The sequence below is a fragment of the Panthera tigris genome, chromosome C2 (assembly GCF_018350195.1).
Source record: "Panthera tigris isolate Pti1 chromosome C2, P.tigris_Pti1_mat1.1, whole genome shotgun sequence".
Lineage (NCBI taxonomy): Eukaryota > Metazoa > Chordata > Mammalia > Carnivora > Felidae > Panthera > Panthera tigris.
In genome coordinates, this window is record NC_056668.1 from 39499553 (window position 1) to 39521750 (window position 22198).

At 35.4% G+C, this 22198-nt stretch overlaps 2 long non-coding RNA genes across 3 annotated transcripts in view; both read left to right on the top strand.

The window, feature by feature from the left end:
* LOC122241970 overlaps positions 1-22198 on the top strand; it is a 102553-nt gene that overhangs the window by 60193 nt on the left and 20162 nt on the right. The window lies entirely within an intron of this gene.
* Positions 10368-21705, top strand: LOC122241971. The gene is made up of 2 exons (XR_006222083.1): positions 10368-10582; positions 21488-21705. It is a non-coding gene; the product is annotated as an uncharacterized LOC122241971 (long non-coding RNA).

Here is a 22198-nt window from a genome sequence, read left to right on the forward strand (position 1 = left end):
AAGGAACAGACTCTTAACTATAGAGAACAAACTGATCATTACCAGAGGGGAGGTGGGTAAGGACGTGTGTTACGTAAGTGATGGAGATTAAAGAGGGCACTTGTGATAAGCTCTGGGTATTGTATGAAAGTGCTGAATCATTGTGTTGTACACCTGAAACTAATACTATGCTGCATGTTAACTAACTGGAGTTTAAATAAAAACTTAAAAAAATTAAAAAACAACCCTTTTAAGAAATTAGCAATTATGATTGTTGATATTAAAAACTGTGCTTTAATAAGTTTCTTCTCTTTTCCTCCTTCCTTCTCCTTCCTCTATCACTTCCAACATATCTTTCTTCCACACCCAGTCATATTTTTTCTTAAAAAATAAGCAATGAGAAGAAAATTCTATAACTCCTTAAATCTGTGCATATTTGAGAAGACAGTGGGTCAAGTGTAAAGTTGGGAAGAAGACAAGACTATGAACGACTGACTAATAGCCCGTGTGGAAATAGAAACCAAAGACTGGCACTTAAAATATTCCAGGGGCACCTGGGTGGCTCAGTCAGTTAAGCATCTAACTCTTGAATTAGGCTTAGGTCATGAACTCACAATTTATGAGACCGAGCTCTCTGTCAGGCTTTATGCTGACAGCAAGGAGCCAGGCCAGCTTGGAATTCTCTCTCTTTCCTTTCTCTGCCTCTCTCTCTCTCTCTCTCTCAAAATACATAAATAAATATTTAAAAAAATAAACAAAAATAAATTATCCCAGACAACAGAATGGTTGTTATAAGTGGTTTTGGCTGTTACTAGCCATTCTGCAGGGTACATAGTCATAGAGTTACAAAGTGTGATGTTTTTTAGTAAAGACCTGGATTTTAGGTTTGAAGCTTTAGAGATGAGGTGCACCAGTAAGACAGATAAGCATAAACATGGACAATGTAGTTAGATGACCCATGGATGTCCACTTCAGCAGGAAGACACTGGCTTTGAGGAACTCAGTCTTTGGATATGGGACTGTAAGTCACCAACTGAATTCTGAGGTAGTCCCGGCTCCCACATAAGGGAGTAAATCAGAGCAAAGCAAGGTTCATTCATCCCAGGCACAACTAAGGGATTAGACAGACAATGAGAACATGAATTAAAGTGGAAACCAAATCAGAAGCTGAGGCCAGTGACAAGCACAGTTAGGACTTTGAGCACAGACATTCTGTTATCAAAAACATTTTCAAAGTGAGGACACCAGAGAGGGTTCAAAACTGTGAGGCTCAAGGGTCAACCACCTGTGACCCAAGGTCTCAGGTCAGATTTGCCACAAATATGACTAGTGGCACAGTACAGATCCCACATTGTGATCTGGATTAGTTTAGTGCTAATCAGGAGTCCAGAAAAAGATGCTACCATTTATCAGATTCCTTCTATATGTCTGGCCAAGTATCAGATGCTTTGCATACCACTCTTTAAGGTAGGCAGCATTAATTCCATTATGGTGATAAAGGAATTAAAGGCAAAAAAGAGTCTGGCTTAAACTCTTAAGTCAAGATTGTTCTAGGAGTTAAGGCAGGGTTGATTACATGGAGAGGGATCTGAAAGAGCTGAGGAAAGCACAGTGAGCTTAATGGACAGAGGGTCATTCAGCTGACTTCCTGGCAGCATTCTCATCTATAAGTCTTGTAGTCACCTACCACATGGAGTAGTCATGGGGGTTTTGGTATCTACTCAAGATTGTAAGGTGAAATTCTATTACATGCCAGAAATATCTAGGCACTGGGAATAGTCACGAACTAGTTGGTGTCTATTCTCGCAGAGTCCATGTACTAGTAGTTGATGCCCAAATGGGTTTCTAAACCAATTGTGCAAATCTCATGTCCAATATAGACTTGTGAGATATGTCCTCAGCTGAGGACATTTGAAAAAGTTTTTCTTTCCAAAAAAATTATGATCCTTCCCTTTCATAATGCGAGCACAAAGCAACATAGCTCAGTGTGCAGTTGAGACTGAGGATGACAATGGTGTGGGAAGCATGGGTCCCTGATGACATTATTGAGCATCTGGTCAGACTATTCTACAACCTGCTCTGTTAACAGACTGCAGTTATGCGAAATCATTTCTTGACTCTTTAATGTGTAAGCTATTATAAATTTGGTTTGTTCTATAATTTGTAGTTAAAATTTGCCAACTCGTTACACAGACCGAGAGCTGAATCAAAGTATCTGTCGTGTAGGCTAATTTTAGTACATAAGACAGGCCTTTGAAGAGACATAGTCAAAGAGTATTGTCTAGGTTGGGATAGGGCAGGTGAAGAGAGAGATGGAATCCAAATTGTAACAGATAGAAGAGTAGCATTGAAAGGATACAAAGAAAATGGCCGATAAAAAAGCCCAACATGAGATGTGAAAGTTCTCCTCTAAAAACAAAACAAAACAAAAGTATAAGGGAAAGAACTAGAGTCAGCCAGCAAGTTGCCTTCCCAAAATATTTTTGGAAATAAAATTTACTTTTCCCAGAATTTCTGGAGCAGATTTAGTGCCTACCATTTCTGTTTGTCTATATTGGTTTTAAAGGTAGGGGTCGTAGAGTATCCAGTCAGAGTCAAATAGCATTGATCTTGATAATTTTCATTGCAATGAATTCATTATCTCCTGTGAACAGCCCTTGCACTACTCTTCTGTTTCTACACTGGGCTCGTTTTATGCTCTGGGAGATATTAATACGAAGGTAGAGTCAGTGTAGGGCAGGAAAAAAATGAATTTGGTATAGAAAGTCTTGGATTTAAATCTCAATTTTAAAATAGACATTTTAGGATAACCAGCTGTTATTATCACGGCTTATTCCTCCTGGATAGCAATATTTTTTCAATATTTAATTGAATTCTCAAACTTAAGGACAGGAGGCTTTTTAAAAAATAATAGAAAACTACTAGTATTATAAGGAATGTGTACATTTAAAATATCAAAATATCCTTTTCAAAAGACTGAACTTGAACAAAGGGACCTCAAGAATGTTGGTAAACACTAGCATCAACTATAGTAGCAATTAAGTATTTCTTATACTTTGAAAACTTTAAATACTGTTATTTTAGAGCACAGTTCTATATAGAATAATATAAAATTAAAACAATAGCTCATTGTTAAAGTTCCATGCTAAGGATACCAGACATAATTGAGTTACATTAACTCACACGAAATAGGACCCAGTGGTCACATCCTGATTACCATTCTCAATTAACACTGCTACATTTTTTAATGCCTATGTTTAATGTCAAAGCATTAAGAGGATTCCAGGATAAGAAATCTATTAGTGTTTCAAAAATATGTTCCAAACCAGAGAGACTAGAAACAGAATGAAACCATATGTCATTTGCACTAAAGTGATAATTTCAGCAATATGAATTAATCAAGTTTCTCAAGGGAAGGCTATAATTTAAAAAGTAGTAAAGAAATTCAGTGTTAAGCACAAGGCTGAATCAGCTTGTTTAAGACACAAAACAACAGACTGAAAAAACTGTAGAAGTATTATACATGAGGGAGAGACCATTTCCACATCCCTAACTGCCAAATGCACGTATTCATATCAAATGATGACCTTTCCACTTGTTCTTGAGGACTAATGATGACCCTCCCAGGGCCTGGAAAAAGTATGCCTTCAATATATTGTTTTTGAATGAATGAAAACTCAAAAGAAAACAATATCAGAGAAAGAGAAAACTTAAAATTTAGGGTTATAATTGAAAGAAGCCTGGGCAGTGCAATCTGGATCTGGGTTCTAGTGCTGACTTTGCCATTAGTTATTTTTATAATAGCAAATTATTTGAAACCCAGTTATTACATCTCTAAGTTTGGATTACTAGGTCTCTAAAACCCTTTACAACTCTTCATTCTACCACAAAAACTATGGCTTAGCTTTAAAAAATTAGGCCATAAAATATCCCAGAAGTTGAGACAAAGGAAAGGAAATATGGAAAATGGCCAAAAATTAGTAACGGTAGATGATTTGAAAGATTGTGTTTGTTTTTAAGATTGGAACCATCTGAATAAAATTAGATGGAGACAATCCCTTAGGGTCTGAATATATTTAAATAGAAACAACCAATCTAAACTACAAAGAAGACATCCTTGAAGAAAATAGAAAGCAAAGCTTCCAAATAGGAGAGATAATATTTAGAAGTTGTTCGTTTATACATTCAGTCAACAAACACGTATTAAATGTGTTCTCCATGTCAGATATCCAGCTAGGCACAGAGGGTTTAAGGATAAGTGAGAGCCCCTGTCCTCCAGGAAGTATATCTGGCAATGAGTTCACAATCTAGTCGGGAAATGCAAGTCTGAGAATTTAAAAGAAAAAGCCACAAAAAAGAAATTCAGATAATAATAGTGCAGTCTTCAAATTGAAATTTATGTATTTTTAAAACCAAAAAATGAATATAATTATCATTTTCATCTTCAATTTATTGGAAAAGCTAAATTAATTGACTTGAATATTAACTTGAAGTAGTTACAAGTTAAATGAGTAAAACAGGCTGAAATAGAATGTTCTCTTGCCATTTGACCTACGCAAAATGCATAATTGCTCTAAGCATCTTTAATTAGAGTGCTTAATATATGTATATTGAAACTCATTTGTTTTTTTCCATCTCAAGCAAGAAATTTGTAAAGATTAAGAATATTGGATAAAAAGAGTAAAATTTCTTTAAAAAATTTAAACACAAAACTAAACTGCTTTGCCAAAAGTTTCTATTAATTTCAAATGCATTACTTAAAAATTCCAAACTATTCTCGTGAGCAAAGAGCATTTTAATTATTTTATATTTTTGTTGTATTACCAAAAATGTATTATTTTTAAAATTTTGTATTTTTTTATTACTAGTTATGGTCCACATATTTCCATATGTTTAGCAATACATTTTCTCCTATGCAAATTGTCATGGCATTTACCACTTATTAGGACCTTGCTGTTCTATATTCTTCTAAGTTGTATGTACTTTTAAAATCAAATACGTTAAATCTTCATCATATTTCCTATAAACATTATTCTGTATGTAGAAGTTGCCTCTTTAGTGTAGACTTCTCTAATTCGATTGTTATACATTTAAAGCTTAATGTATATAAAACAGTTTTAAAACCATATAACATGATACTTTACTTAATGCCATTTGCAAAATATAACATTTTTAATGATAAACCCATTATTTTTAAAAATAATATAGTTCAATGATAAAATGTCAAGTTCTGGCATTATAACATAAGCAATACATAAATTATTAATAAATAAAATATATAGTTCAAATGTTACAGTCAAAAATAATTTGGAAGAAAACCAGCATTTTTTAATGTTTATTTTTTATTTTGAGAGAAAGAGAACAAACAGGGGAGGGGCAGAGAGAGAAAGAAAGAGAGAAAATCCAAGCAGGCTCTGCACTGACAGACGTGGGACTCGAACTCACAAAACATGAGAATATGACCTGAGCAGAAATCAAGAGTTGGATGCTTAACTGACTTGGCCACCCAGGTGCCCCTAAAAACAGGATTTATGAACAAAATTATTTTAAGCTGATGGTGCTATCAATAGGTTTATGGTAAGCTATACACAATAACACATGTAATAACAACAGCTAAGTTCTACTAAGTCCTTTCTGTGTATCGGGCACTGTGCTAAGTACTTTGCAAAAAGTATCTAATCCTTTGAAAGGAGAGTTTGACCTTTCTCTACAATAAACTTTATTATTTTGGGGATGAGCTCTTTTCAAAAATATCCTGGAAAACTTTGGAAATCTATAAGGCATTGTCAGTATTTGGAGCCTAAAGGAAATTTCGCTATTCTTCAGAACAGTAGTTCCCTGAAATGTTCATGGGTGCTATTTTATTTCCTTCCCTTCCCTTCCCTTCCCTTCCCTTCCCTTCCCTTCCCTTCCCTTCCCTTCCCTTCCACTCCACTCCACTCCACTCCACTCCATTCCATCCCATCCCTTCCCATCCCATCCTATCCTATCCTGCTTAATTTCATTTCTTTCTGAATTAGAAGGGAAATCCATGGTAAATGATTTTGGGAAATCCTGAGTGAAAACTAAATGTTTCTTTCCTACAGGACTTCTTAACACTTCTTGCAAACTTCTATGCATTGTCATTCTCCAAAGAGACAACAGGATATTCAGTATATTGACTATACACATTGACCACAGAAGGTCCTCTTTTCTTTTCTTTTTTTTCCCCTGTGAACCTAGAGATTCGTGGACTATTTTAAGTAATACTAGGTTAACAATTTGTTTAACAGTCCAATGGAAATGGCAATCAGGAGATTAGGTTACTAAGGCCCTTCCCAAGCAGTACTGATATTTAAAGGAAGCTCCCTTGTTTAACCATAAAACCCCACTCTTGGTGCATTCTGAAAGAGATACCTGTGCAGAGGGAGAAATTCAGAAGAGAAATGAAGTTGAGAGAAGGGATATGTTTATGAAGGCAAAATATTTTATGAGAACCATCAAAGTACCAGATACTTTTCCAACTTCTGGGGATGAACAAGTTTAAATGTGCTGTAAGGGAGATTGCTAAGTTAACAGTCACAATCCACAGGGAAAAAGTTAGGTGTTCCCCAGGAGCATAGAAAAAGAACACCCAGAGTTCTTGTAGGAGATGTCAGATAAGGATTAATGGAAAGGAGAGTTTTTACCTAAATATTGGAAATTTAATATAATTAATTGAGTCATAGATGGTGATGTACATTCCAAGAGGGTTAATAATCAGTATAAAGGCATGGAAGTGTGAAAGAATATGAAGTTTGTTTGGAAAAGCAAATGATTTGGTAGGCTGCAGGTAGGATTGGTAAAACATGAAGCTGGAAAAGTAATCAGGGATCAGATTATGAGAGCCTTGTTTTTTATATGAACAACATAATCTTTGTAAGATTTTAGGCAGGGAAGTGATCTGACTGAATAGTTCTTTTAGAAGGGTCACCTGGGAAGTCTGTGGAGGGTGAGAAAGTGGTAAGGTGAACAGTCAGGGGCAATACAACAGGTAAAGAAGTTTGAGGATTTAGATGTGTGATAAACAGGAGAAGATAGGGTAGGGAGGGAATCAAGTTGGGGCTCTATTTAAAGATATTTGTAAGTTATGACAGGACTTGGTGACATGTTGACTGTGGATGTCTAGGATCAAAGAGGGTCTGAAGACAACAGCTTTGTCATGGAAACTGGGACCCCAATAGTGTTTTCCTTTCAAAAGGATCTGAGATCATTGCATGGTCTTATTTTTAAAATCAGAAAAAGGAATAGTCTTCAGGATAAGTGGTATATTCATAGTATTTTCATTCTTATGCCTATTTATTCAGACTATAAAAATAAAAATACATTATATTTTATACAATTATATTTTCAGATATAATTGATGTGATATTTGAGAGTATTTCCTTTCATGCTCTTTTTCTGAGAATATGGGGAGGAGCAGTGAGTGAATGTGTATGTTTATGGCTGTATGGTGAAGACCCAACTTCCATACCATGCTGCAGCCTGAGTTTCCATTTAATATTATTATATCATGAACATTTTCCCATCTGTTTTCATCTGTTTGAGCTGCTATAACAAAAATGTCATAGACTGGGTAGCTTAAACAACAAACATTTTTTACAGTTCGGCAGGCTAGAAAGTCCAAAGTCAGCAGATTTAGCGTTTGGCGAAAGCTTGCTTCCTGGTTCATAGATAGCCATCTTCTCTTTCTTCTCTTTTTTGGTTAATAGAGTGAGGGAACTCTCTAGAATCTCCCAGAGAATTAAAAGGGCACTAATCCCATTTCTGAGGGCTCTACCTTCATAACCTAATTACTTCCTAAAGTGCCTACTTCCTAACACCATCATATGGTGGGGATTAGGATTTCAACATATGAATTTGGGGGGACGTGGCATTCATCATTAGAAATTGTTCCTCAGAGTCATTGAAGTTCATTTTTAATGGCTATATTAGATTCTATTTCCTAACTGTCTGACTTAATTTAACTTTTTCCCTCTCTTTTAATATTTAAGTTCTTTCCTTTTTCTTTCCTTTTTCTCTTTCTTTTTTTTTTCTATATAGAAGTCAGTGCCTTGATAAGTATCATTTCACCTAAGTTTTTTCAGATTTTTCTGATAATTTATTTGTCATAGATTCCTAGAAATGGAATTACTTTATCAGAGGCGATAAATATTCCTGATATTGTAGGAGTATTGAATTTTTTTTTCAGAAAGCTTGAAACATCTTGTTACTTATTAATTGGCCATTAATTATTTGACCTTCATTTAATATATTTAACCTATCTTTAAATTCTGTTTGTTAGATATTGTACAATTATTTTAATTCCGCTGGTTTAAAAATTAGCTAGAGATTGGGTTATTGCTAATTATAGTTCCTTGGAAAATGTGTTTTCTTTTTTCTAAAATAAATCACGTAATTTCTTTGCAAATTTAAGTTTTTCTAAATTTAATAAAAGTGGAAAAATCCATCAAGCATAGAAATTGTTTACTTCTTCTGTGTTTAACATATGTTTCTAGTTTTTGCTAAAATTAATATGTTCATGATAGAAAATTTGGAAAAATATGATAACATCTACAGGAAGAAATTACTTACAACCCTACCATCCAAAGAGAACCATCTCTAATGTGTGTTCCACAATGGCATTTTGGGGTTTTTTTGTTTGTTTTGTCACCAATCTGACCCAAGTGCCTAGAACAGTGCAGGGTATATGGTTGGTGTTTAGCAAACATTTGTTAAATAAATAAATATTTTAACTTGATTTTCAGTATTCTACATAGTTGTTTTTAATAGCTAACATGTATTGATCAATATGCCAAGCTTCATGCTAAATGTTCCATACAACATCTCATTTAATACAACAACTGTGTTTGGAGGAACCACCGTAGTGTTCAGTTGGCAAATCTGGAGTCTGAACTTGAAACAGACGATGTGGCCTGTAAAATTTCACATAATAGCCAATAGTTTAAGCTGTGGCAGGCTCCCAGGCACGTTGCCAATAGCAGGCATACTTCTAACCATCACACAATTCTGCCCCCTAAAAGGCAGATAGACCATCATTTTATTAGGATTTATTATTTTAAAACCACTTTTGTTTGTAATCCATTTCTTAAATCTCTAAGTGTTTGATTTCCTGGATTTAGTAGCATTTACTAAAACATTTCCATTTTTTGGGGTAATTCTAATATGTTGTTAAATTAATTTGATTTTATCATTAGAAACAATATGTGGTCTGCATTCTGATGATTACTTGAAATTTGATTGCTATCAGTTGAAGTACTAAATCAAAGAAATTATTATTTATAAGGTTCCTGATTTAAACTAAGTAGTTTCTACCCTCTGAAAGATTGCTGATGGGCTCATTACAACTGCATAAGCAGCCCTCGATCTTTTTGGTCTTAGGACTCCTTTAATTTTTTTTTTAATGTTTCTTTATATTTGAGAGAGAGCAGAAAGATATGAAGACAGAATTTGAAGCAGACTCCAGGCTCTGAGCTGTCAGCATAGAGCCCGATGAGGGCCTTGAACTCATGAGCCATGAGATCATGACCTGAGCTGAAGTCAGATGCTTAACCAACTGAGCCCAGGAGCCCCTCTTGGGACCCCTTTAGATTCTGAAAACTTATTGAAGATCCCAAAGAGCTTTCGTTTATGTGATTCAGTGCTATCTGTACTTACCATATTGGACATCAAAATTAGAAAAAAATTGTAAACACATAAACATTTCATTAGCTATCAGGGTGATGACTCATCACACATTAAATAATCTCTAGAAAACTCTACAGTACTCCTGTGAGGGACTGAGAGTGAAAAAGACAAATGATGTCATGGTGTTATGAAAATACTTTTGAGAATGTGGTTTCTGTGAAGAGTCCATGCTGATTCCCCGGGTGCCTAGATAATAACTCTTTGAGAACCACTGTGCTACGCCGTGCTTAGTATTTTAATTTATCATTTAAAAATCCTTTCATGTTGATGGACAAAGAATAATACATCGTTCTTGTTTTAATTCGCATCCATTTGGGGGAACCTGAGTGTCTCATTAAGTGTCTGACTTTTAATTTCAGCTCAGATCATGATCTCACAGTTCATGAGATCAAGCCACACATTGGGCTCTGTGCTGACAGCACGGGAGACCTGCTTGGGATTCTCTCTCTCCCTCTCTCTACCTCTCTTTCTCCCTCTCTCTCTCAAAAGTAAATAATAAAAACTTTTTTAAAAACTTGCATTTATTTGGATCATTATTTGTATTTTCCCTCTTATGATCTTCTCATTTTAATTTTTTTGTCTTTCACTTTTCCTAATTGTCCAATTCAAAATCTCTTCACATTTTCACTTGAAATGTTGACAATAACACAACTTTGCTTTTCATTTTCTTTCCAGCATGCTGATGCACATTTATGTTACTTGTTATCAACTGTTCTGGCAGACTTTAAGCTCATAAAGCCCTCAGAATAAGTCTACCTGACTTCATATATGCCAGAGTTGATCCATGTGTGCCCTACAGACAGTTCCAGGAAAAGAAACCTGTCTTGAAACACTAATGATCTGTTTAACTTCTCTCTGAGAGTTTGTAACACATAACCTCCCTAATGTTTACCTCAAGGTAAGCTTCTTTTCACATTTTTTTCCTCATTCTGTTCTCAAAGGTGTAAGTCAGGAGAAAAGTCACAGGAAAAGACACAGGATAGACATGGATACCTTCACTCACTGTTATTGTGTCCCCCAAATTTACTTCTTAGTGCTCTTTTAGCCATTTGGGTCTTCAAACACTTGTCAGGATACCTGCTGTTTTATAAGACTCTTTTGCTATTTAATTGCATTCTCTTAGCTCTAAAAATTGTTTCTAAGTGATGCCTACACTTACATTTCTAGTCATCATCCATTTACATTTTTCACTTTAACATATAAAATTTGGATGCATTCTTAATAGGTTATTGCAGGTGTCATATTGTTTCAACTGACATTGTATTGTCTTGTCTAGATATTAGTCATATTTCCTTCTGTAGAACATAACCTCCCATGTTTAAAAAAGCTTATCTAATTTTTCCACAATAAGGTTGAGTTTATCTCAAAAAAAAATCCCTTGCAGCATTTAGGTTTACAGAAATTATGTTCTGTCAAAATATTTTATAATGGTAGCATTAAATATTGCCCTAAGGAATAATATAGCTAAAAGTTGACTGAGAAATAATATCTTGGTGTTATGCCACATTAGAATAATTTTTTATTTCCTGGAGATAATATTTTATGGCCAGACTGTTGAAAGAGCATCTATATTTGCCCACATAGAATATTTAAATGGGAAAGTTAAGGATTCATGATGCATTACTAAATTATGAATTCGACTGCTACCTCCATACATTCCTACTCATAAAAGCCCCCTTTCCACTTTGGACTAAATGAAGTGGTTAATAGTTTGGGCAGAGTATTTAGCTTCTGAAAATAGCCTGCAGATAAAGGATGACATTGGTGATAAATATAACATACAACTGACAATTTACATACAGTTCTGGTGCCTACAGTAGTACATGATAATTAGCAATCACCCCTGGCAACTCTCTGTATCCTCCCCTCCATCTGTTGCTTCACTTTGGGTTTTAGGCAACTAAAATATTGAGTATTTAGAATGTTTCTTGGTGCTATGAATTTTAGTTTTAAATATATACATACAGATAAGTGTAAAAGATTATATAATACAATTAATAATATTAGTGACTCAAGGACTCAAGAACTTTTCTGTATCTAGCATTGGTTAGACTACATGTCAGATATTTGAAAAACATCTTCAACCTTCATCTAGATATCTAGCATCACTTTAGATCTTGAAAAAGTGGTAAAATCAACTCTGAGCATTATGAGTGCAATATCATGTAAAAGATTACATAGAATAGCTGAACATAGTCCGTACCAGGGAAATTTCCTCATGATGTTAAGAAAAGAAATATTGTGGGTTTTTTTGGAACACAAGACCAACTATTTAATGATATGAATGTGATGAACTCAGGAAACAAACTTTATAGTATAGTCATTAAAACATGGATGCTAGGAATCAGACTCCCTGGGTTGTAATCCATAATCAGCTATTTATTAGCCATGTAACCTTGATCAAGTTTCTTTACCTCTCTTTGCCTCAATTTTTCTCTTTGTCTCAATTTTTGCATTAGTAAAATGAGCAAAATAATAGTATCTCTAGGGTTGTTATGAGGATTGTTATGCTAATATTTATAAACACTTATAACAATGTCTGCCACAGAGTAAATTATATGTGGTTGTTAAATGGATAAAGAAAAAATAAACACTCTATGCTTATCTCATCTTTGTTCATTTTAATGTTGAAACTATGAACGAAGCTCAAAAATGTGCTTGTGCCTAATTAATCATAGAATTCTTATTGTTCTCATGTTATTCTTTTAAAGATAATCTTATTAAATATCAGTAATATCATGATAGAATGAATTCAGTTGACTTCTATCCACACTTATTATGAATAAAATATGTTTCCATTTGAAAAATAGGGTATCTATTTTCATACTGACCATTGCTTGTTGGAAGTGTTCCAAATAAGACTAATGCCAATTAATATAATAGCTGACGGTGCTTACTAGTCAATGTACCAAAAATTCTTTTTAAAAGCTACAGAAAATCTTGTATTGCATGTGAGTATTTTTAGCTGAACAAGAGAACATAACTAAAACCCTGGAGGTATAGATTAGATAATTAGTCACAGTGTGCTCTTTGCAGATCCCAATAGAAATTAACTAAATCTAAACCACTAATGATGGACAGTATGACCTGAGAGTAAATAGTGGCCCTATTACTGTCTATTTGCTGACGTCTTCCTTTTTTAAAATGTGTTTTTAAAATACATAAATGTTTTCCTGTATCTTGGTCAGAATATCTTTAATTCTAGGATAGAAGATTTTATCCTAATGCTGTTAATTAGCAGTAAAATAATGATGGAGTAGGGACATAAAAGTAGTTACCTCTCGCCTATTTTTGATATAAATTCTAAATAAAAGGCAAGAAATGAAGGAAACTAACTTGTTTCCTGTTTTAAAAATATTAATACCACTAATATTCCTTAATAGTTGAATAATCTGGAATTTGAAAGTTAGAAAATAACACCTCAATCAATGTTGTAGTTACATAGTGTATAATAAATATAAATAAAACACAAACGAAAAGCTATAGTTATCATCAAAATGTGGATATTTTGTTTATGTGAGTGACAACTGGTACTTTGTTCCTATTTTGGTAACTGGCTTGTCAGGCTGCCACTAAATACCTGCAGTCAGACTTTAGTAAACATCTCAGAAAGTAGGCGATATGAGCAAATTGAGCTTGTCAATAATTTATTAAGAGTAGCTTCGGGGCGCCTGGGTGGCTCAGTCGGTTGAGCGGCTGACTCCGGCTCAGGTCATGATCTCACAGTCTGTGAGTTCAAGCCCCGCGTCGGGCTCTGTGCTGACAGCTCAGAGCCTGGAGCCTATTTCGGATTCTGTGTCTCCCTCTCTCTGACCCTCCCCCGTTTATGCTCTGTCTCTCCCTGTCTCAAAAATAAATAAACGTTAAAAAAAAATAAAAATTAAAAAAAAAAAAAAAGAGTAGCTTCTCTATCAGTTAGCTTTTCCTAGGTCACAAACAACCCCAAAATTCAGGAGCTCAAAACAACAATCATTTATGGGTCAGACTGAGCTGGGTCAGACTGGGTTGATCTTAGGTGGGTTCATCCATCTATCTGCACTCAGCTGGTGGGATAGGTGGGTACTGGCCATCTGGGACAGCCTGGCACTCATGTTTGGGTATTGGTCAACTGATGTCTGGGGACAACAAGGATAACTGCATCATTCTCTCGTCATGCAGCAGTTAAATCTAGGCTTCTTCACAAAGCAGTCAAGAGTGAGAAAGTGAGGAAATAACATAGTCCTCTTGATGCTTGGGCTCAGAATCAGTACATCACTTCTGCCAAATTCTATTGGCCGAAGCAAGTTATAAGACCAGCCCAGAATCAAGGAATGGAGGAACAGACTCCACTTCTTAACAAAGAGTAACTGAAAGGAATTATGGTCACATCTGTAATTTACCACAGTCACTGCGGCTGATTTAGAAATAAGTCATGTTTTTTAACTGAGCTGAGGCCTAATCTAAGTACAGGGTGCACGTCATGAGCCCTATAATTGACAAACTGACTTTGTTTTTGGGTTTTGAGGTCTTCTCTGAATACTGTTAGCAAGGAGGTGGAAGCATGAAAAGAGCAGCCAGTCCACTTGGCTTCAGAAAGCCCTGAGATATTTTATCCATCACTCAGCTAACTTATTTGATTGTTGATTCACAAGAAAACATTTCCAGGCTAAAGCTCCTTGATTCCATGTGAGCAAGTCAAATCCCTATTCTTTCTTTACTTTAAACTGGGGGAATGGGAGTAGCCATTGCAGAAGTAAACAAAGTTTTTATTCATTGAAAAAAAACAAAAAAAACAAAAACCTTACTGAATTGGCCTCCCAAACTCCAGCATAATAGTGTAGTGTAAAGTTAGTATTTAAGTTACGTGCCTATGATCTCTAGCTGAAAGTATGTATGTATAATCTAAAGGGCTCTAATCATGCCTGTGGAAACATAACAAATGATGCTTATTATTTGTTTTGCTGTCCCAAGCACCAGAATCTTGCCTGAAGCTTACAGTGGAGGTCACCTGAATCTTTCTGAGTCTTCCAACGTGGATTTTTAAATAAAGGTGGCAAAAGGATTCATGGAGAAGAATGCACATGATATACATTAATGTTAGCACAGATAACATGCATATTCATGTGTAAACACACAGCTGCTATTACATAACTGACCCATTTCTTTCTGTTTTTTTTTCTTTTTTAAGCCAGATACCTTGCTTGATGTCTCCTCTCATTCTCACTCCCTGTCTGTAATGAATAATCAAGTCATACAGATTCTATTTCCTTTAAGTTTTATTTAGATTACTACACATCTCCCTAAAATACGTTTCATTTCCTCGGATCTGTTGCCTATCTTGTTGCTGAAACAAACTCCCTACAATGTAATTTTTTTATTTCATTCCCCTAAAATTATATCATGACTCTGTGTGGCCTTCAGAATAAAATTCAAACTCACATCTACATAAAAAAGGATTTTAACTTATTCAATTAACTAATTAACCACAAGGTCAAGAACAAAACAATAGGTGCTGTATGTTGCCACATTCCCCAAATGAGGTAATGCACTTTGTAGGCAGAGTTACTAAGAGAGTGGCAAAACCTGATTTGCAACTCTTAACCTATTACCCACTTCCAGGCTGACGTTGTAGAGAAAATTCTGGAGTGCTTTAATATCCACCCTCCTCCTGTGCATGCACGTCCAAACACTGGCTGAAGGAAAGGTAATTTTCCCTCTCTTGATCTAAACCAAGTGTAAGGATCATGTAGAGAAACACTTGGCCCTTGAAATTTGTTAGTCATAGAAAGGGATACCAGAACTTTATCTTAAAATGTCCATGGAGGCTAAGTGTTTGATCACTGTTGGGGTTTCCTCCTTTGCTGCCACTGATGACAACATGTTGAGTTAAGCTACTCTCGAAAACTATTTTTATGTAATTAATGTATGCTTTCTTGTTTATAAATATTTATCTACTCCGCTGTTTACCCGTTAGTCCTTCGGTGCCCTTCCCCCAAATGGATGACATTGTAAAATAAAGGACTTTGAGAATTGGAAAAAAAAAAAAAATTACTGGTTAGCAGAGTAAAGAGGCCACAACAGAAGCAAATTTCACTGAAAGCAGAAGAAAGGTATGTGTTATATTCTGACTTGTGGGCAAGATGTGTACCACGTGCAGGCTGAAGCCCTTTTTAAATGTCACATAAATGACTGCCTGGTAGGTAGGTTGCTGTGACTTGGGCAGAAGGATGGACCTCTGGATGCCCCAGAGGGGTCTGAAAGAGGGATCATCAGTAGAATGGACTATTTGAGATCAGTATTGCCCACCTCAGAAGCACTTCAGTCAGAGGTCCCCAGCAAGGTCTGTACCTGAGAAACCCAGGAAACTATCCACCAGGGAGTATCTGTATTGGCAAAACGACCACATTCACAGGGCAAGGTCCCTGGAGTCCTACTGTGCCTATCAAAAAGCTCTTTTCCTATTTCTCACATCTCCCTGGTTCTAGTCAGTAACCTATAAAGGGAACAGAGCAGCCCAGGGATGAATTGGGGATAAAGGGAAAACAGCAAGGTGATCCTTGCCCTGGGTAAACATTCCTTGCCCCTGGCGAAGAAACTGGAATTAGTATGTGAAAAATTAAAATGGGAAATAAAGGACGCTTGGAGATCACAAAAAGATAACACAACTTTTCTTTATGCAAACTTTCTTTCCCAGAAACTGATTGGAAAGCTTTCTAGAGCACATTTTTATCTGCAGTGTTGAGAAATACATAAAAATCTGATAACCTAACTTTGCAGTATTTGGTTCTTTCTAAAACTAACCTCCTCTTAGCCACAGATGGACTATGTATTTGAAGAGATAACATAAAACTCCTTCATGCTTCTCTCAGAGCAATAAAAATCAAAACCTGGGAAGTTTACTCAATGGTAACACATAAGTGTTTATAAAACACAGTGAATTCTCTGGTTAAAGGAGTTTAGAACCTGGGTAATATTCACTGGTAACCCCTCTGGTAACATTTTAATTATAATGCAGTGCCACTCCCCAGGCAATGAGTCCAATCTATTATAATATGAATAACAATCTATTTACTACAACACATTAAGAAATCCAAATATCTGGAACAGGTCATATCTCATTTGCTATTGCTGATTAAAACAAATAATGGAGTAAGATGACTTTCAGTCTCTCTCTGTCTTTCTCTCTCTCTCTTTTTAATCACCACTGCACTTGTGTCCAAGACTGTTTTGGAAATAAAGCTAATACTTTAATCCTTGAATAGATATAATTTTCTAAATTGTATTCATCATTGGAACTTAGTGTGAGAACTGTGTCTTTGAGCATTTTTTTCTAGTGATGATTTAAGAACTCTCCTGTATTGGTACTTTGTGTATTTTGTTGAATATTCCAAAGAGGTAATTTCTACACAGGTCATCATAATGCGCCAAAATACGACCTCTTGAGTTACGGAAAAGTGCAAACCATCTTAGATAATTTTCTAATCACTTGTATGAATGACTCCTTGTTTCCCCCCTGTTCTTTCTCTGTGAATTACACAAACGGTATTTAAAGGATGGCCTAGAGCATGGAACTAGAGGCTCAGCCCAGGGGTACACAATGGGCAGAGCAGAACCCATCCCAGATGTGTCACCCTTCACCCAGTGTTAGAGGACAAGCTGCCTTTTTGCCACTCTCACATAGCAGTTGTCAGCTTTTGTGTGTGTGCGTGTGAGTTTCAAGGAGATTTCTCAGACTCCTGTTGGTATATCATTAGTTCCACTTTTCATAGAGAACAAAATCTTGAAAAGACAGATTATCTATGCGTATAGAAAATGATTTTCCCTGAAGGGCATTTTCTTTTCCTTTATCCAGTGTATTTTTAAATGTCTCAAGTGATGAGGCTGGCTGTTCAACCAAGTTCAAGAACACACTTTTTTTCAGCCCATTATCTATCATTGTGAATTCAAACCTGCTGTTTCTCTTTGCTGATAATCTATCATCTAACAAGAGCGAGGATGACTTTAAACCACAGGAGCAAAGAGCAGTCATGGACTTGGCTTACAAGGAGATTTATACATAGAACACACACAAAAATACATTCAATTCAGTATTTTCTTCTCAAGTTTTACACAATGCTCCACTCCCTATCCCTTCTAGAGACTTTGATAGTTATGATAGAGAATTACCAAATATTAAAAAGAAGAAGAAAAATGAATGGATGAATCTAAACTGTATATCTAGTCTCTTAAAATTGATTTCCAGAATGTTATTTATAATGAGATATAAATCATTATTTTATGCACATAAATGGAAACCAGAAGGGATGTCCTACTGAAGGACTCTTTATCCTAAATGTCCTTATTCTTCCTTCATTATGCTATCTATGTTCCCAGGATAGCAACATTAATTTGACATGGCTGAATTATGCTACCTACTGTTTCCTGTATAGCACTTTCTGTGCCTGAGGCTAGGTTTCCTGCTTTGGGGATAGGGGGCAGAAAGACATTTCTAACTCTACTCTAGTATGAGAAGCAATTAAGCTACAAGTTGTTTAGCTGTAAGCAGTTGCCTTCACAAACCTAATAAATTATTTGATTATATGGAATGCTTAGCACTTTGACCCCTTTTGGTAAATATGCATGAAATTGCAAAACTTGTGTTGTTTTCTTGGTTTTTGTCACTTAATTATTTTAACACTGTCCCTCTTATTCCGTGCTTTGGGATGCACAAATGGCAGATAGGATAGATGCGTATGTTCTCTTATTGCCAAATCAGTTGATTATATTGTCTCTGCTGCTACTACCCTCACGGTTTCAGTTGAAGATTTCACCACTTCTTTTCTGCATACAGGCAAAAGCAGCATTTGCTGTTTTTGTCCCTTTTAATCAATTAAAAACCAACAAACAGGCATAAAACACTTCATGGACACTAATGAACCCAAAATAGTCTGGAATTAATTTCAAATTCACTACTAGTTTCAAAAATTAGCTAACACTGCAAATTGCATTGACCATGATAAGACCCTTAATAACAAGGCCTATTGTGTGAAATGTGCAAGTCAGCAGAAACACAAATGGAAACCTTTCAGCTTCAAACACTTCTAGCAGCATGTAAAACAAAGCAAGATGAAATCTGCATTAAAAAAAAAAAACCAGGAAGAAGAAGAAGCTTTAAGCAACTATACCTCACACCAGACCTAAGAACAAATCCCTTCAAAGTACACTTTCTCTTCTGCACACTCAAACCCATAAGAGACATGAGAGCAAAATTCTGTCTTTTTTTCCCCTGGAACCTCAATAATGATGTATCAGGAAGTCATAGTAGGTAATCTAAAGTGCCTATAACAGATAAGTATATAAATTACCTTTATTTTTATTAGGAAAATTAATTTTAAAATGTGTAAAATTAAAGAACTTTGCATTATTATTTAATCTAACACAAAGAGAGATGAAATGTTGAATTATTACTTTCCTGGTGAACAATTCTCTAATCATGCTTTTATCTAAAATTGCTGAGATTCCTTTCTTTTAAGGAAGTACTCTGACAACTAAATCACAAATTTATTTTCATTCTCACTCTCCCTACGTACATTTACTATTTACAAATTTAAGGCAATGTAGACTCGTAGTAATAATTCCACATTATTTTTATTTGTGTTGCTATTTGTTTGCTTTTAAAGCAATACAACTTTGAGTTATAATTTTTGAAATAGTACAAATGGTACAAATAGCATGCTGCATCACAGTGCGTCCTCAAGCATCATACTCTCTGAGTTTAAATGCCAGTGTCGTCATTTGTCAACTTGGGAAGATTGTTAAATCTATTCAACACTTGAATTTACTAGTCATGTAGTAGGGATCACTACCCATTTCACAGAGACACAAATTACAGGGCAATCAATAGGACTGACTCAAAGAATAAAGGAAATATATTTTTCTTCTTCCTCTATAATTATTCTGTTGATGACCAATTTCCACTGAACTCATATCCTCACCCTCTCTAGGCCTCAGAAACAGCACTGTAACTCATGGCCAATCTGTTTCTTCTTCATCAGCTCTCATCATTTTCTGTTTCCAGTCCTCTCATGAGTGTGAGTGTGACTTTCTCTCTTGAAATTCTCTTTCTTGAATACCTTCTCAATGAAGAATTTATGCAGCACTTCCTCCTACCCTTTGAAAAGCACATTCCAAAGTCTTAATGACTTTCCCAACAAAAGAAAACCAGATGTAGCCCCCAAAACTCCAGATGCTATACAACGTCTGACACCACACATAGCTAATCTTATATAAACTGAAGATTCATTTTTTCTCTCCCTTAATTTTTTTCTATAACACATTGTTCTGCTTATGAATGTTATATATACAGTCAATTATCCAAGCTAATGGAGGCAAGCTGTGGGAGAGATAATTAAGAACAGTAGATAATCTACCCTGCTATTAGTGCAGGTGTCAGCAAAGAGTCTGGCCTGAGACATCATTGTAGGGGGTGGGTGGAGGGGAGAAGGGAGGCTTGTAGTCCCAAGATAGTTATAGAGTGGTAGGAAAAAGATACCGAGGAGGGGTGGGGGAACCAGACCTGGTGAGGGAGAAACGTTAAGACAGATGATTACTCATTAATGTGAATGTTGTGAATAATCCAGAGTTTACTGTTATATTTAAATGCCTGCTTAGAATATGATACTAATTTAATCTAAAGTCATATGTTTCAATTATACCATGAACAGTTAATTTTCCCTACCCCCATTGGTTATATTTTAAGGTGACAGCTCCTATCATCAGCCCTAGAAGTCAATATTACAAATGTGCCCTTGTGATCAGTAGAGGAATTGGCATAACCCAACACCAGCACAGGGGCATCATTTAACAAATGTATTCTACTGACTATGGGTCATCACCATTAATTCTGTGCATATAAGTCAAAAAGTATATCCTAAAATTATGACCAATTGGTTTCTAATCAATTTCTTTTCCAGTACTGTTTCAATCAAGTGGTCTTTTAAATGTGTAAGAATATGTGAGCATCTCATTACTAATTCAGTAACTATTAAATGAAGGCCTATTATATGGGTTCCCAACTAATGACGCTTAGGGAGTGGTGAAATTGCATATATTCAAGAAGGCAATGGACTCTTTCCGTGTAGTAAAGGCATAATAAACATTTCAATACTCCACATACAGAATAGAAGCAAAATCATCAACCAATGAAAGCTAAAGAAATATTAAAATCTATGTGGGGAAATAGCAAGAGAAGTCCAGAAATGCTTTATTTGGTGGCTGAAAAAAAGCTGATAGTAGTGGAAATTCCTTGGCAATCTATGAGATTCTGTCATTTTTACCACTGATGGCTTCAAAGGAGAAAAAGAGTAGATGCAGACCTTTCAATGTGTAACCATCTCCCCCATAGCTCTATGCTGTAGTGTCCTTTGGGCAGAAATACTCCAAAGTCTCCACTGGTGTGTTTTTCAATTACTGATACTACCCTGTCCTGATAGCCAGGAAGTGATAAAACAACAAGTAAGAAATCATTTTTCATAATCCTTTGGAGTCCAATTTAGCCTTCAAACCTGCTTCTCTTGCAGTCCTTCATGCTGTGGAAGCTGAGTTTTTAGTGGATTCCACAGGCTCAGAGTGGAATCACTTCACATATTTTTCAGCAGATTAGCCTCTGGAGTATTTCTTTCTTACTCTCAAAGTCTAGTAAAACAGTATAGCCTAGAAGCATTCTCACTGAGGAGACATAAATATCAAACAAAATATTAAAACAACCTTGATTTCCGGTATTTCAAACAATGTGTTTTCTTATATTCCTTATAACAAACAAAAAAATCCTATTTTTTTTTCCCAGCTGGTTGGAGAAACTGGAATATTTAGATGAAGCATTCAGTACAGAGAGTTCCACTTGATTTGCCTACCAAGAATGATGAAAACTATGAAATGTCTTGGCTTAAAAGAAAGTTGAATGTCTAAGGAAATTAAACTGCAAGTTGCCATAAAATAATTTCCTCTTTCAAAGAAGACAATGAATAATATATTGAATTATTAAAAATTAATATAAAGAGTCAATTTTAATTGGCTTCAATTTTGAGGTTAATAGGTATTAACTTTCATTTTTATAAAATATGTCCACGTTAATGACTCCAAGATCTATTGTTTGAAAGATTTTCCCGAGGCACATGAAGCTAAGGTTGAAAGCAGTTAAGGGTGCTTGAATTCCTTTACAAGCCTATTATAAGCCAATATTCAATCAAAACGATTATTGCTAGCCATTAAAAAATCTACCAAGTATCAAGGGTAATAACTCTTGCATGTTATTACTGGGAATTCCTACAAAGCAAAAGGCTTTGTATTGCTGTTTGCAAAGACTGCTTAATTTATTTGATGTCCTTGGGAAAAAAAAAAAAAAAATCTGCTCAACCAGGAAAAAAAAAAAAAGAGTAGTTTGTCCCCATTATCTCTGAACAAGAAGTGTCAGGAAGCTTCAGGCTAGAATTAACATGAGATAGGCTATTAGAGTTGTAAGAGCATTTAGCAACCTTCCCTACTGACTTCGGGGTGA